This window comes from Vidua chalybeata, chromosome 1 (assembly GCF_026979565.1).
Source record: "Vidua chalybeata isolate OUT-0048 chromosome 1, bVidCha1 merged haplotype, whole genome shotgun sequence".
Classification (NCBI taxonomy): domain Eukaryota; kingdom Metazoa; phylum Chordata; class Aves; order Passeriformes; family Viduidae; genus Vidua; species Vidua chalybeata.
Genome location: NC_071530.1, coordinates 6,402,286 through 6,418,125, shown reverse-complemented (window position 1 = coordinate 6,418,125; position 15,840 = coordinate 6,402,286). Strand labels below are relative to the sequence as shown.

General features: G+C 45.0%; 1 protein-coding gene across 7 annotated transcripts in view; it reads left to right on the top strand.

Moving 5' to 3' along the window:
- PRKAG2 (protein kinase AMP-activated non-catalytic subunit gamma 2) overlaps window positions 1–15,840 on the top strand; it is a 241,939-nt gene that overhangs the window by 157,953 nt on the left and 68,146 nt on the right. The gene's annotated exons all lie outside the window — the stretch shown is intronic.

Sequence of the window (15,840 nt, the reverse complement as noted above, 5' to 3'; positions counted from 1 at the left end):
GGAGTAAGAGATGCTGCTCTGGTTAAGTCTAATGCAAGCTAATTTCTGCAGAGCCCAGTGTATCCTACTGCTGATGTCTTGCCTTTGTTGGGTTTTGTTTCACATGATTAATTAACCATACTGCTGCTTCCAAGCACCTGAGACCCCTTTGAAGTTTCAGTTTGATCAATTGATATGTGTTGTGCTACAGGTATAAACAACCTCAGTGCATTAAGCTGACACTTTAAGTAGTTCTGCAGCCAGAAAACTTTCCTAGGAAGAAGTTCTCCCTGCTGAATCATGACTTCATGTTCTAGCAAAGTCTCTACCACCAAATGTTGGCTTTGGTCTTTAAAAATGCCTGTTGTTCTAAGCAAAGATATTATCACTTTTAAGATACAAAATATGCATTGCCACATGTTTAAGGCAGTTGTATTGGCAAATACAACTCTCCAGAGAGAAGAGAACTGCAGCCTGTAAGGGATCTGTACAGTGATTAATAATCTGCTGTGGAAGAGCTCATGGTGAGGACTATCTGGTTATTTTTTCTCTGCAAAGTGCTCAGTATTTGTGATGGTGTAGCTGATCTGTGACAGTGTTGCAGAGCTGAGTGGACATGTTTGAACTTGATGCCAGTTCTCCTGGAATTTGCAGAAATCTGGCTCTGTGCTTTGAGACATCTGACCTTCCCCTCCTTTGGCAGGGCCAGCTCACCAGTGGGTGCTCCCACCAGGAAAAGTGAGGGTATGAGCACATTGTGCTCCTGCTTCCTCTTCTTCAGCAAACCTGGGAGCAGGAGCACCAGGAGCACCAGGATGCAGGAGGGAAGGAAGAGATTTGTTAACAGAGTCTGGTAGTCCCCACAGGAATACAGAAGGACGTAGCAACATCTGCATTTTCAGGAATCGTCCCTGTAACCTCCATGAGGGAATGAAATCCTGCAATCCAGGACAGCACCTGGCTCCCAGCAAGGTCCCATCCCACTAGTGATGTCATCAAAACCACAAATCTTCTGCTCATGCAATTGCATTATTATTTCCAGCCTTAGTCCTGAATCTAATCTTGTTCACCAGGTGCTTTAGTCCTTGGCTAAAGGTTTTAGACCTGCCTGAAAGGCTGCTGGGAGAGCCCAGAGCTGAATAAAGGAAGGATGAAGTGGCTGTGGATGACTGTGAATATTGAGGCGTTTCCTGCACCCTTCACTTCATATATATTGGTGGCAGACAGTTTCCCTGTGTTCAGCACACATTTCTCCTTTCTTCATTTAATTGAGATAAATCTCCTGTGTCAGCCAAACCAAAGGGCTCCAAGTGTGAGAGAGGAAACCAGCATAGGGAAGAGGAGGAGGACAGGAAGGCAGTCAAGGGAAAGGACTGAGCCAGTTTTCCTTGATCACATTGTGGCACGTGGCTGGGAATCACAGGTCCCCGGCTGCGTGTCCTCCCATCTACAGCAGCCCTCCACATGTCTGTCACACTCTGACACTGGATCTGCAGCAACTGCTGCTTCAGCAGCTGCTGGCACATACTTATCATCAGAGGTGTTGAAAACAGAGCCAGGGCAAAATGTCATTAAAACTCCAGCTCTGGACACCAACAAGAGAAAAATGGGAAAGTAGCAATATGGGATGCATGTATTTTTTAGTGCAGGGTTTGGGATATTTTCTTTTGGATTTTGATTGATTTCAGGTAGCAACCAAAGGAATGAAACAAAATACAGTTCCCAATGTGTTCTGTTGTTCCTGCATGGATTTATTTCTACCTATTTCTTGCACTCTGCCATAGTATGAAGGTGTGCAGTGGCTGGGAGCCTTGTTACCACTGGTGGGACACAGGGCTTGGGGAACAAAGTCACTGATTTGGTGCTGTTGTGTCTCAGCAATGACAGAGTTACATAATTATGTCCTTTGGGGATCCTTTTTCCTTTTGCATGTTACTGAGGGACTCCCACAGATTGGACTTTGTTTACCTTGGCCATTTTAGTGCAGGGCAGGCTCTGGTTGATACCCGTTTGTTTCTGCAGCTCTCGCCTCCTCCCGTGGCCAGCTGTGCCCCCTGCCCAGCTCTGATTATTTTCCTTCACACTAAATGGTTTTGATTCACCATCAGAGCCTTTATTTTCACTGTGCCTTTGTTTACTGAGATGAAGCAACACACTCAGAGCCCAGAGTAACACAAATTATTGCAGTTTTGGGGAAACTCTTCCCCCAACCCCTGAGATCTCAAGCTTCCTGCTCTGCCTGCTTAGTACCAGTGGTACCAGCACACCCAGCTCCCATTTTGTCTTGGTTTAAACCCACAGCCACTCTTGCTGCTGCAGCACTTGAATGGAAGTCAGTGCCTTCTCCAAAAACTGTTTGCTGGTTGTAAAGTTTTGGGTTTGTGCTGGGAAGTTACTTTCATACAAGCTCCAGGACTTTGACGGGTGGCAGAACTTGACACAATCTGTGTTTGGAATAGGGCTCAGTGCTCTTTTGGCATCACTGAGGTGGACAGGGCTGAGTCAAATGCTATCACAAATCCCACACTTGGCTCCACATAGTGTGAATACCTTGGACAGAAGCTCTGCAAGGCCAGTGGCCAGCCACGTGATAGTCCAGAGATCTCAGCTGGCCTGGGCTGGTGTTCAGCTTGTACCAACCACTGACACAGCTGAGCTGTTCCAAGCTGGATTCTGTTCAGGTTCTACAGAACTTCAGGGATGCTTCATACTCAATCCTGTATTAAGAAAAAGTATCACTATCAGCTGCCTTCTCCAGAACAGTGACTGAATTGCTGTTACAGTGGTGAAACTTCAGCAGACTTCATCTGTTTAATCAATGCAATTGTTGGGATTTATCTTTTTAAGAGGAAAAAAGGGCGCTTTTTTTGCCACAGCTTTACACTGTAATGGAACAAGTGGTGCAAATGAACTGCTGAAGCCCTTTGTTCTTCCAAGAGCCCATAAGGATAAATCTTAGGGAAACTTATGGAGAGCCATGACCATTATTCTGTACCATCCTGTCCTCTCTTGCAAGGAGAACATTGCAAAAAATCCTGATATGCTTTGCAGTCAATCTGGAAGCTCATGGTTGATAGGAGTTAAGGATCTCATGCTGTCTCTGCAGTATCACCTATTTTTCTGGAGGTATTTAGAACATACCTCAGAAAAAACAGGCTCTGGAAAGCAAAGGACGTGGTTTTCTTGGCAAGTGCAGTCTCCTAATCTTATGTCCTCTGAGTCTGGACTGGAAGGACTAGAAACCAGTCCCTTTTTCTAACTAATTTTTGCAGGACCTGGCTCAGCTCATGTGCTGTCAGCCACCAACCCTTGTCTGGGTGGCTCTTTAAAGCCAGCTGGTCTTTTACCACCTGATGGATCCATTTGTGTTGAGCAGCAGCAGCAGCAGCAAACTCCCAACATGACATACATTTTCACCAGTATTCTATAAACTGGGGTAATATATAGATGTTTACTGCTTGCAGAAGTGCCTGAGAATTTGTCACAGTGTTTGTGGAGGCAGATTCAATCCAAATGGCTTCCTTCTCAGGAATATGCAGACACTGGGATGCAATGCACTTGTCCCAGAGCTGCCAGTGCTTCGAGGAACAGGTTGCAGCACTTCCATGCTTTAACAACTGAAAACAACTAGTTTTCCAGTGCAATAGTTACTTGTTACAAAGGGAAAACAACTCATAATTTATTTTCAGGAATGAGGTCAAAACAGTGCAGCTTGGGAGGGACGTGACGGGTGCAGCAGGTTGGTGATGAGATAAAAAGCTAAAAAGCCTTTCCCTGCTAGGTTAAATCCAGCTTCAGTCAGCAGTGACTGAAATCTTTTCTCATCTGACAGTTGTTCCCCGTGGCCTTTGCAGTGTTGGCTGTGCTCCCTGACATCTGAGTCAGTACTTGCATAACCAGCCCCCTGCTCAGGCCTGCACAGGGCTGGGGCAGGTTGGCAGGGAAGCATCCGCTGGCCTTGCTGGGATCACACGTGTCCTGTGAAGAGACCTTCTGCTCTTCAGAAGGGTTCAGGTTGAATGTACTTTCTTCCAGTTTTGAAGCCCTGACCCCTGCCTGTTTCCAGCTGTCTCAGTGGGCAGGGTGGAGCTTGTAGGAATCATCTGCTCCAAGCTGAAGGGCAGCATTTGAGTGGCTCTGCCAGGGCTGTCACAGCAGCCTCACCAATTGTCCATCTGGTCCTGGCTGGTGGAGTCATCCCTTCCCCAGGAGATCTGGTCCTGCCCTCAGATCCCTTTCTCACAGCCTGCTCTGAAGCCCCTCTCCTGTGTGCACAGGATTAAAGCCTTAACTAGAAGAGCTTACAAGTCTTGTGTGCATTTCCTTTCCTTGATCACTGCAGAGTTACAGAAGACCACAGGGCAGGCAGTCAGACCTCTGCCCACAGGCTGCCCTCTAATGCAGAGCTTTGTGAGTCATCAGTGTGGCTTTCTTACTCACCCATCTCGGGTGGGAAACACTGGGAGCAGATATTTAAGAGCTGCCTGTCCATGCTTCTTTTCTCTGGCAGGTCAGAACTGCTCCTACAATTGCTCCCCTTTTAGTATATTAACATTCATATTGTAGATTTTGTCTGCATCTCTCCTGCCCAGGATTTTGTGTACTGTGTTGTTAGAAAGGCAGCAAACCTCAAGGAAGAGCTTCTGTAAATGTACCTGCTTGGAGATGTGCCAAGTTTTACCCTGATGCAAAGGAAACACCAAACAGCCTGTTCACCTTTGCTGGCTTTGCAGAACTTCTGCAGCTTCCAGTGTGCCACTTTGCACCTGGCTGTCTGTGAGCAGGCATGGCTCAGCCATCCTGAGTCCAAGGACTGAAGTGATGCTATAAAATCCCTACCCCACTTTGGAGTATTAACTTGAGTGGGAAATGAGGCTGGGTTGGTATGTCAGTGTGAACTGCCTGTCCACAGCTGATGCTGATGTGCAGGAATGGGGTCAAAGGCTCTGGAGACACTTGCAAAAGACGAGAACTGGAGGGATGGAGAGGAGCAGAATGCAAGGGCAGGGGTAGATCTGCTGAAATACATCACATTTCCCACTGAGCCAGGGGAATCTCTGGCATGGAGGTGTCCTGTGCTCCAACAAGCCTGCTGTTGAGCTATTCATTCTCAACATGCCAAGTCCTTTTGGCTCCTATGTTTTCATTTGCTTCATAGCAGGATGACAGCTCTGGGGAGTAGAAGAAGCCAGGAAAGTGACTTTATCATGTGCTGGAAGCATGCTGTAATAGTGACCTGGGATGGGCTGTGGGGTGAAGCTGGGGTTGGATGACAGGGGAGGGGAAGGATTTCCTGGAGATGCAAACTGCCGGACTAGCCCTTGGAAAAACTTGCTCTGCCAAAGGGCTCTCAGGCTCTTTCCTGCCAGAGGTTTGCAGCACCACAGGGCTGGGTGTTGAGAGGAGGAATCGGCTCCTCTTGGGCATCCAAGCAAAGAAAGCTCCCTTGAGCATGCTTTTGGGGGCTGGTCTTGCAGGCACTCTGTTGACTTGGCAAGTGGAGGAGATAGGTCTAAATCAGCCTGCATGTTGAAGATGAAATTGCAAGGAAAAAAATAAACGTGTGAGGAATTCCTCTCATTTATTATCATAGCATCAGTCTGTACTGGTCCTGAAATGGAGAGTCAGATGTGACATTTTAGCAGGAAACATGGAGGGGAGAGGAGATGGTTGGTCTGAAGAAGAAGGAGGCAGATCAGGAGTGAAGAATGCCTACATGGCTGGGAAGGCACAGGCCAACCCTGTGCCCGGTAGCTGGTGCAGAAATATCAGAAATGTTGTGGACAATAGAAGCACTTGGCAATGGAGATACGAAATCACACCAGGTGTTGGTTGATCCAATGCAATGGACAGCACTGAAATGTTGTCCCCTCACATGAGTTTGAATTTTATTCATGGGCAGGTAAGAAGAATAAGATGATGGAGTTTAACTTGATAGGATCATTGAACATCCCAAGTTGAGTTATTGTTCATTCCATGTAACTGATATTTATCCAGGTATGAGCTTGAAATTCCCTTTAGGCTTATGTTAACAAATTAGGGATTAATTTCTGGCTGAACTCCTTAAGTAGGATGGGCCCAAGTGTTCATGGCTCTCTTGGACAGGTAGCACGCTTGATAAGCCTGTTTGACTTCACAGCTGTGGCAACACCAGCATCTAAAATTCTGTAGATATATCTTCTGGTAACCCTTGGACAGCTTCTTGGAATACTTCCTGGCTCCATGCTGAAGTTTAAATGTAGAGATGTGATATTGCTTCTCCTCAGCCTCATTTCATGGCTGGGTATCATAACAGTACTTTATTGGTAAGAGTGTGGAGAGTTACAGCAAGAGGACAGGGCTTAATTGGATTTTAATCTTACCCAGTTTCTGTGCTGAGAAAAGAAAATAAGATGGTAACTGATTCCTCATGTATGGGCAGCAAGGACTTGCCAGTGGCTGCTAAGTACATCCCAGTTCAGGGCTTTGATATAGTTGTGGGTTTGGTGCCTGGCTATGCAGCTGTCTTCTCTCCTTTTCCCTCCCTTGTGCCCTCAACCAGATCCTAGATGGACAACTCTGTCCCACAGGAGAACTTGGGCTATGGTTTCCTGTACACTGCCAGGGGTAAAAACCAGCAATGCCACTGTACAAAGTGATTCTGCTTCGCTCCTGGCCCCTTTCCCACTGCTGCCTGCCTGTGCCAAGAGGAGTGTTTGTACTGCACTGGAAACCAGTCTGGTTTGGAACTAACCAGAAGGATGGAGGCCTGAGGTTCTTTGTCATCCACATCACCTTGAGATCTAATTGTGAAAGGCAGAAGAAAGCTGGTGCTGCATGGATCATTTCAAGAGAAGGGGAGGGGAAGATCTGTGCCAGCTGGTGTCTAGAGAAAGCAGCCATTTGCTGCACTAATGTTCTGCTGAAAGCACCATCCAGTACCAACTAAGGCAATGGAAATTATACTACCAAGTGGCATAAGGAGCAGGAGCAGTCCCACAGCAATTTATTTTCAATCAAACAAGAGCCATGAAGTCATTAGTTATTTCTTCAGAAGGCTTTGGTAGGTGTGCTAGAGAGCACTGAGTTGTCTCTGCCGTGCCATATGTGCACAAAAAGATTAATTCCCAGGTTAGCAAGAGAGGAATTATGATGAGGCACAGGTCTGACTCAGACACAGTGGGAAGAGGCAAATGCCACCGGCTGAAGCAGTGCTTGGACTCTTGCTGAATTTTGAAAAGAGCTAGAAGGAGAGATTTTTCTTTCCTTTTCAGAAAAGAAGGTTTTAAAAAATTAGTATCAGAAGCAAAGAAATGTCAAATTATGACTTCTTTCTTTAGCTACAGCTTTCCTGAGGATTTGGAGTACTTTGCAAATATTTAATTACTCGCAGCTCAGTGCCCTTGTAAACATTGCAGGAAATAAAATTAAACTGTGCTGCGAGACTGGCATTCCAGCTGTACCTCTGGTGCTATTACTGGCACCTCTGGAGCTATCCTTATTCATTGCAAGAGTAGGAACCTGAGGCTAACATAAACCAATGAATTAAATCGTGAACAGGTCCCAGGGCCTGAGTCCTGAAGTCTCTGCCCTGATAGCCTTATATCCTGCTATTCCCAGCCTTGGGAAGCATCACAGTGTGATCACAGCCTTTAGCTGCATGCACAGTACAGTGCACATTCCCCTGGCTCCAGCCCTGAAGCTGTCATGCCTGCCCTGTAAATAGATGCCCCACTGGTCTTTATGTGCATTAATATTCTGTGTCTCGCTGTTACACAGCGAGTGGATGTACTGTGCAGATGAAATCACCCACAGGGATTTCAGTGGGGTTCTGCAGACTCTGATTTAGACTGTTCTTTTCGTCAGCTTGCACCTCTAATGACATATTTGTAAAATGTTTGGAGCTTTTTTGCGATTCCACGGGGTGTTCCTCTGCTTTAGTGTGTTACAGAAGTAAGGTGCGTGGTTAAGGTATTGTTTTATTGCAAGCAAATCTTTGCCTCAATTACCTCATTTTTTTTTAAATTACACGGGAAGAACATATCATAAATCATAGGTGAAGCAACAGCCTACCCTGTTCTGCAACCCCTCAAGCAGCTGCTTTCAAAAAGCTGACGTTTATTGCAGTGGTTAAATATGAAATCCCTAAATGTGAAATTAAGCATCAGAGCAAGTAAGTAATTGCTTCCAAACTTGTCTTTATGTACTGTGCATGCAGCATTTCTCCTCCCACCTTCCCCCCCTAATTTTCCTCCTCTTTTCCTTTGCCTGTCAAAATGCAAACCCTTCAGGGCCGGGGCTCTGTTTCCCCGTCTGTCCGTGAAGAACTTTGTATGCAGCAAAGAAGAAGCAGAACAGGAGCAGTGATGATGGTGGCTGTGCTTTGGGAGCTTTGCTGTGCAAAGCCAGGGAGAGAGGCAGAAAGCAGTTCCAGCAGCCCCTGACAGAGGGCAGGGTGATGGAGGGACAGACAGTGCTGGCCACCAAAGTGTCTCCAAAGACGGGCAACTTGCATCTTTCTGTAATGGCAGGGGAGCATTTAGCTCAGCTTGGCTCGAAACAGAAGAAAGCCTGGACAGGACAATAGAGGTTAATGTGGAAAGCGCTGTTAAATGCCCGCTGAGCAGCCAGCCTCTTTGCTAAAATAGAAAACAAAAGTTATTTCATTAAGGACTCTGAACACAAAGTACTCAGTGAAAGTTTAAGTGCCAGGTGGTGTATTAAGTAAATAAAGGCGTCCCGCTGTAGGCATTGTTCCTCCCGGCAGCTGGCTGTAACCAGCAGCGCTACCAGGGCCATGTGAAGCCCTGCCATGTGCTGGGGGCTGTGCCCGGGCCGGGGCTGGGAAGGCAGCGGGGACCTGGCTTTCAGCAGCTCCCAGCGCATCCGTAAGGGCCAGCTGCGGCACGTGGCTCGCTCGCCTGGGTTGGCTTTCGCTCATCACTCATCTGGTTTGGATCAGAAGCGCGGGGTTTGCACAGATGCCATGTGTTTGAATGAAGCGGAGCGATAGATTTTCATTTTAGTGACTTTTTAGATGGGTATCGCAGCGCTGCACGGGTTAGCTTTTGTTCCAGCCCAGCGGTCGTCCCCAGGCAGCGGCTGCGGGATGTCACATCCCATTACCGCCAGTCCCGGCTCTGTGTGCAGCAGGAGCCCTGCGGGACGTGGCCCTCCTCGACTCCTCCTGCTCTGCTCTCGGTGGCAGGAGAGGGGAGTTGCCTGGCCAACGTGAAAAGCTGATACCTGCAAACTTCTTGACCCTGTGGGTCATGGATGAACAGAAGGCTGAAGCATTCTTCGCTCATGTGTGTGTTTCTCGTGGAGATTCCTGCCCAAACTTCCTTCTCCTGGGGTTGGAATGCAGGGCACAGGGAATATTTCTCTGCCTGTCCTGAGAAATCCTGACCCCCCAGGGGAGCACTGCTTTTAACCTTCGTCCATGGAGAAAGATTCCAAGGCTTTGGGATGAATTGGAATCTGCAAGTGTGTGAAATAGATAGTGGTATAGTTTATCACAGGGTGAAAAATTTAGAGTTTTGGGGTTTTAGTATGGAGGTAGATAGGAGACAAGATGCAGGATTTTGGGTGTTGTCTGATCTCCTTCTTGTTCTTCATCTACTCCATTTTCTGCAGTGTTGGAAGCACAGAGTGATTGGTTAGAAAGAACTGCAATGCAGATGTTGCATGGAGAGTAATAATTAGTTATTGGTAGAAAGGTAGAAATAAAATACGTTCTAAGTGTTAATTGAAGAAAATAGCTTTAAAAGACCTTGAATCTGTGTGTCTTGCAACTTTTGGTGCCTTCTCTTTGTATGCTAAGTCTGGGATGTAGACAGCATGCCAAACTTCTGATAAGAGAAAAATAAACAGCAACCTGAAGGCCCAAAAAACCAGAAGTCCCATCCATCTCCCATTCCTAGCACAGAACTTTTTAGGGGTCTCCCCATCAGGGGGATCCACGGGGGAGGTTTCCACATCCTGGTTTTACGGGATGTTCCGCCATCAGGCTGTTAGCTGCTGAGGATCTCTCTTAGTCCTTTTCTCCTCTCACTGGCACTTGTGCTGGCAAGGTACCCGTTGTCTGTGTTTCTGACTCTGTCTTGGCTGCAGCCATCTGGTGTCTGACGAAGTCTTGGTGCTGAGTCTCTCAGTATAATTACCGTGCCGAGTTAATTATTTGTGCCAGCCCAGGCACTTATTCAGTGTCTACCTCAACCATTACTAGGACCTCTTCATTCATCACCTGTCAGGCTGCCCAACAGCAATGGAATGTGCATTTGGCCGTCTCAAAAAAAAGCCATTCTTTCCCATCAAGCTTGTGAGTGATTCCCTCTTTCTTTCCTCTGAATTATCTGGCCGTGGTCTTTTCTCCAGTATTTGCAAGACAAAGGAGAAGCATTGGCAGAAAATTATTAGTTAGAAGCCAGACTGGAACCTTGCTGCCAATGAGAACTAGAAAAAGCCCATTGGGAGGGATGCTCTCCACCAGGATTTCTGATCTTGGATCTCATGTGTTTATTGCTTTATGAGCTAACATAATGTGTCAAGTCTCTCTAAATTTGACAAGTACATTTAACAAGTGTAAGATAACCAAGGTGTGGTTCTGGGCAAGGTGGAAGATCCTCTGTCTAATCATCATTGCAGGAGAGATCTTCAGTAAACTCCTTTAAGCATACACCATCATATTTTTAAAGGATACAGCCAAGAGTTCCTCCTGATCAGCCTTTCCTCATAAAGGGGCCTTGAGGTCTTCAGAAAGAAGAACAATTTTCAAAACTTAGCTAATTAAACTCTTCAGCTCCTGATTTTCTCAGTTTTATGAGGAAAAGGTGTTACCTTACAGATTCCACAGATACAAGTGTGGTTTTGGCATGTAAATAGACCACGAGAGGAGTAGAGCAGGCTGAATTCTGGATGCCAGTGGGGTTTTGTCTTTGGTTTTACAAAATGTCATAGCATCTGAAACAAAAGCTGGAGCTTTCAGGGTTAGTCAGGTATTTCTATGGCTGAGGCCACTTAAGAAGTGGTTTCCTTACTATGTTCAAACTACTATAAATAAATTGGATTGTTAAGATTTTTTTTAAGCTACAAAATTATACATTCTCCTGTGAAATTTTCAGACAGTGTATGATATTTTAATTACTTAAGAGGTGTATTTTTCTCTTCCTCTGGTTCATGAAAGCATCAGAAATGTGTTTTTGGAAACACAGCTTCCCATTGAGTGGTGTACCCACTACATGGAAAGCCATGGAGCTGTTGCAGTAAGACTGAAACAAATGCCTTTGCTAATGCAGCTGGGATAGATGCTGCTCAGCTGGAACCAGGGAGCTTGGAAGGGCTGAAAGGCCTGGCCATTATATGGGTGATGCAGTGTCAACCACAGATAAAGGCTATAGGGTTCAAGAATAGGACCTGTAATTCTTATATGGGAGGTACCTGAACTGGTGTGTACGTGACAATGTTAGATAAAACAGGAAATTTCCTGGGCAGTATCCATGCTAATTTTTGGTACAATAACTCTTCAGATTTACTCTTCAGACTTCATTTATTATTTTTGAAACTAACGGGTGTTGTACAACATTTAGTGCCAATGTCATCAGTAGTGTTTGGATGGAAACAGGCAGTAGCCATTTACCTGCTGATGGGTTCAGAATTTTACTGCCACTAAGTGGCATTAAACCTCATTTCACATAATTTGCATTGATTTGCTTATGTGTCAGAATTAACACAGTATTGTGTCTGAAGAGTGAATCAGCTTAATGAACCAGCAGCTCAAGTCAGATTCTCTGTGCTGCAGGGTACTTAAAATTCAGCAGCCACAGCCTGCCTCCTTCTCTGTTGCACTGCCAGCTGAGAATGCAAATGAAAGGACAGTGTTGTCCTGGGAAAGAGTCAAGACAAAAAGTGTCACAGGGAGACACTGCAAATGGAAATTCCTTTGGGGTTTTGTTGGTGGTGGTGGTTTTTTTTGGTTTGGTTTGGTTTTGTTTTGGAGTTTTTTGGAGTTTTTTTTTATTTTTTGCTAAGAAGTTTCACTCTAAATGGTAAATGCATGTTTCCCTATATATAAACTTGGAAAACTGTTTTAGCCACAGCTTTATTTGTTTGATTGGGTAGAGGATCAGGTACAGGATGAGAGAATACTGAAGTGTGATTCGTATGGAAAGTGCAAATAGTGATTTCATTTTCATGGCCAGTAACTCTCTCCAGTTTCAGCACCTTAAGTACACAAATGTAAAAGTTTGAGGGCAGGCTGTTGGCTCCAACCTTAGGGCCCTCAATGGGGAGTGTGACTCTAGTACTGTCCCCCTGAAGCCAGACCTCTGTAATGAATATTAGCACATCCCTGAAATCCCTTCCAGCATCCTCTGGGGGCAGGTGGCTCCAAGGGTTCATGGGGGCAGCAGCTGTTTTTCTTTCTGGAAAAGGGTTAATGAAAAGGGGGGCTTTGGCAGGAATCACTGGGCTGTGAGCATCCTGCCTCCCAGAAACCACCAGATGCATCCTGCCAGGTCAGGCATGAAATGTAGGTGACAGAACTCATTGTGGGTGTCACCCTGGGAATGTAGGAAATGTAGGAGGGCATCCACCCTTCTTCCCTTGGGAGTACACGGATGACAAGGCAGCACTTCATCCCTTCCTGTTATGTAGCAGTGGAGGGCTGCTTTGGATCAGAATGCCCAAGTACGTGGGGGAAAAACTAACTGCTGTGCAAAATAAGGGCTTTATTTAAGAGAAATTGTTGTAAATACCTAGAGAAACAAGTGAAAGGAGCAACATTATTTTGTGTGTGCCCAGCTCAATACCAGCCAGCACTGGGTGTGACTTGAGCCAAAGGTGTGGGCACTGCCATTCCAGCAGCACTTCCTTGGGGCTTTTGCATCCAAGCCATGATGTGTGGCTTGATCCCAGCTGAGGTGGCTCAAACAGGGGCACAGAATTGAGTGCTGGGCCATCCCTGTGTGCTGTCCTTGTCACAGGGGGAAGGTAGCTGGAGACAGCCCCTTTCTGCTCAAAGTCTGCTATCTAGTTCTGTTAGGATCTCACATACACATTCCATCTGAAGTTGTAATATGACAGTTGTTTTGAACCACATATTCCTGTGAATCTCATGAATATTCTTATTCATATGCATAATCAGTCATGCAAATGTTAGTACTTAGGATTCATCAATTTGGAGACCACAAAGTTATCCTCTTTATTTGCTTTTGTTTTGTCCCGAGAAAGGTAATGTGAGAATGAATCAGAACACAGCAAAACTCTCAGGTTGTTTCAGAACTGGATAGGGTTAATCAATAGGACATACAGAATCACTGAATCATAAAATGTTTTGTGTTGGAAGAGACCTTAAAGATCATCCAGTTCCAATCCCAAGGGACAAGACCTTTTGTTAGCCAGAGACACGGCAACCAGTCTGCTAGACCCTTTTCTTTCTAATTTTTTTCTAAAATTCTTTTCTGCTATAAAAAAGGGACAGTAAATTCATTTCATAACATGAAAACACTACATTTTGTTCATATTGTTTCCAGAACTAGTAGGGTTTGTAGCCAATGTCAAGGTTTGTTTCTTCCCCCAAATCCTACATACATACCAAATTGTTTCAGCTTCATTACAGAAGAATCCTGAATTGTTATCTGGTTTTCCCTGCTTAATTGTTTTAAGTACATTCTCCCAAATAAACTGGTTTTAGCCATGGGATAGAGTTGTATCTTGTCTCTTCAGTGGATTCCTTCTGCTGTAGTAGAGCAGAGCACCTACTGTATGTACAGATAACAATGTATTTACACCCATGCTGCTGTTTAGTTGTCAGTCCAATAGGACTAAAGTCAATACAAAGTCCTGTTATTCCTGAACTGATTTTGCTCTGGAGATATATTACAGATTTTTATTCTTTGATGTGGAAGGCTTTTATAAAGGACTTTATAGGGTTTAGGGTGTTAGGCTGTATCACAGCAGCCAAAAGTATTTTGTTGTAATATTCGTAAAAAAAATAGCATTTCCTATGTGATTATGATTCAATCTCAGTATTGTACAAATGTAAATAACATAGATACCCTAATAATGCTATGAGGTAGGCTTATAAAAGATTGAAATGCTTAATTACAATAATTTTATCAAGTGCCCTGCAAAATAATTATATTTTTTCCTCCAACTCTGTGCAGAAACTGAGTCACAGACAAATTGAATCTCAGATGTATTAGGGTGTGCCTCACAGTGAGTACTTTATGTTTGAAGTGCCTGGTTGAAACAAACAGTTCTAAGGCTCAGTGTGCTGGAGTCACAGATGCTCCTCATCCATAAAAACTCATGCCAAGTATCCAAGGCTGGCATCCAAAAGGAGATTCACCACCAGTGAAGGTTCTTATAAGATGGAAACCACGCTGTCTGTCCTGCTTGGGCTGTTACAGGCGATGAGGTGACAGTAGTTTTCACAGGATGTAAGAGGTGTTACTTCCGTGGTCCCCTTTGATCCACGTGTCCCTGTGTCCTACAGATGTCCTCTGCTCTTGGCAGGCCAGCCTTGCTGGGCTGCTGAGTGTGTGGTTTCTGTATGTCTGGTAAAAGCTCTTCTGGCAGAGCCTCTCGGAACTGGAAATTGTTCTTGTGGACTTGCTGAATACATTAGCACACAATAAACACATCCCAGCAGCAAGACTTTAAGATCTAATGGTGTTTTTCTCCCTTTTAGTGGTTTTCCATTTGCATCGATTACAGCTATCTCAACTCCCACTCTGAGCACTCAGGGAACATTTGTTCAATAAAAATACAGAGGAGCATCTTCCCCAGAGCTGCTTATTTAAATTTGTCTGTGAGCAAAATCTGAACAGGCCAGTTAGGTGTCCTTTCAATCCTTAAGGAGGTGGAACACACTCTCCAGTCCCCTGAAATGAGCAGGGGTTGAGGACATTCGGAATGCCAGGGTGGTTACTCCTGCCTCACTCCGTGGCATGTCACATCTGCCAACATCTGTACCTGCCTCCAACCCCAGTCTCTTCTGGGCCTGAGGTATTGCTGCTTGACTGGCAGAGCTGCAGGGCCCCTTAAAAATCAAATTAAATGGAAGTCCAGCTGCAAGTTTGGAAAAGGATCAAAGATAGGGACTGAGTAGGGGGTCCTTTTTGATTCCAGCAAAGCTAAAATTTATCAGTGAGAATTAAGATTTTCTTTGAAAGAAATAAATACAGTACTGTGTACCACTAAACCCACCATTAATAAAATATATTAGAGCCTAATTATTTTGCAGGTTTCATGTTGAGTGACTCTATTATATAGAGTTAAGTCTCTTATTATGTAAAAGCCATCAAGAAAAGTTGTTTTCAAAGAAGAATAATAGGTAAAGAACAGTTACCCGTATTACATGTTAATTCCTTTAAACACAGAATATGCCAACTCTTCCCCAGATAGGTCAGGAGTAATAATTTCTTCAAGTAATAGATCCCTCCCTGAGTTGTTGGATGTCCAGTGTTCCAAGTCTAGGGACTTAGGAAAAAACCTCTGGTGCAATAATCTCTGGTGGAGCCCTGAAAGCTCACACCAAGGAGCCAGACTTACCATGAAAATGCAACATTGTGTTCCCAAACACTCCTTTGAGTGGCCTGGGCTTTTATGCTCATTAATCTGCTCTCTTTTGATGGGCTTGAGTCCCCTTTGGACTAACTGATCATCTACACAAATCTATGGAAGCACAAGAAATGAGCCAAATTCAGAGGTCTTTCAGCCCACTTAAAAATACACATCCCAATTCAGCCTCATGGTTTTTATGCATCTAAGTCTGTCCTGATTTATGCTGGCACCAGAGAACCACCCTTGGTTTGCTGCTGTACATGTAACCAGAAACACAGATGTTGGAACCTGAATTTTCTGAGTGGTGGTGGATGT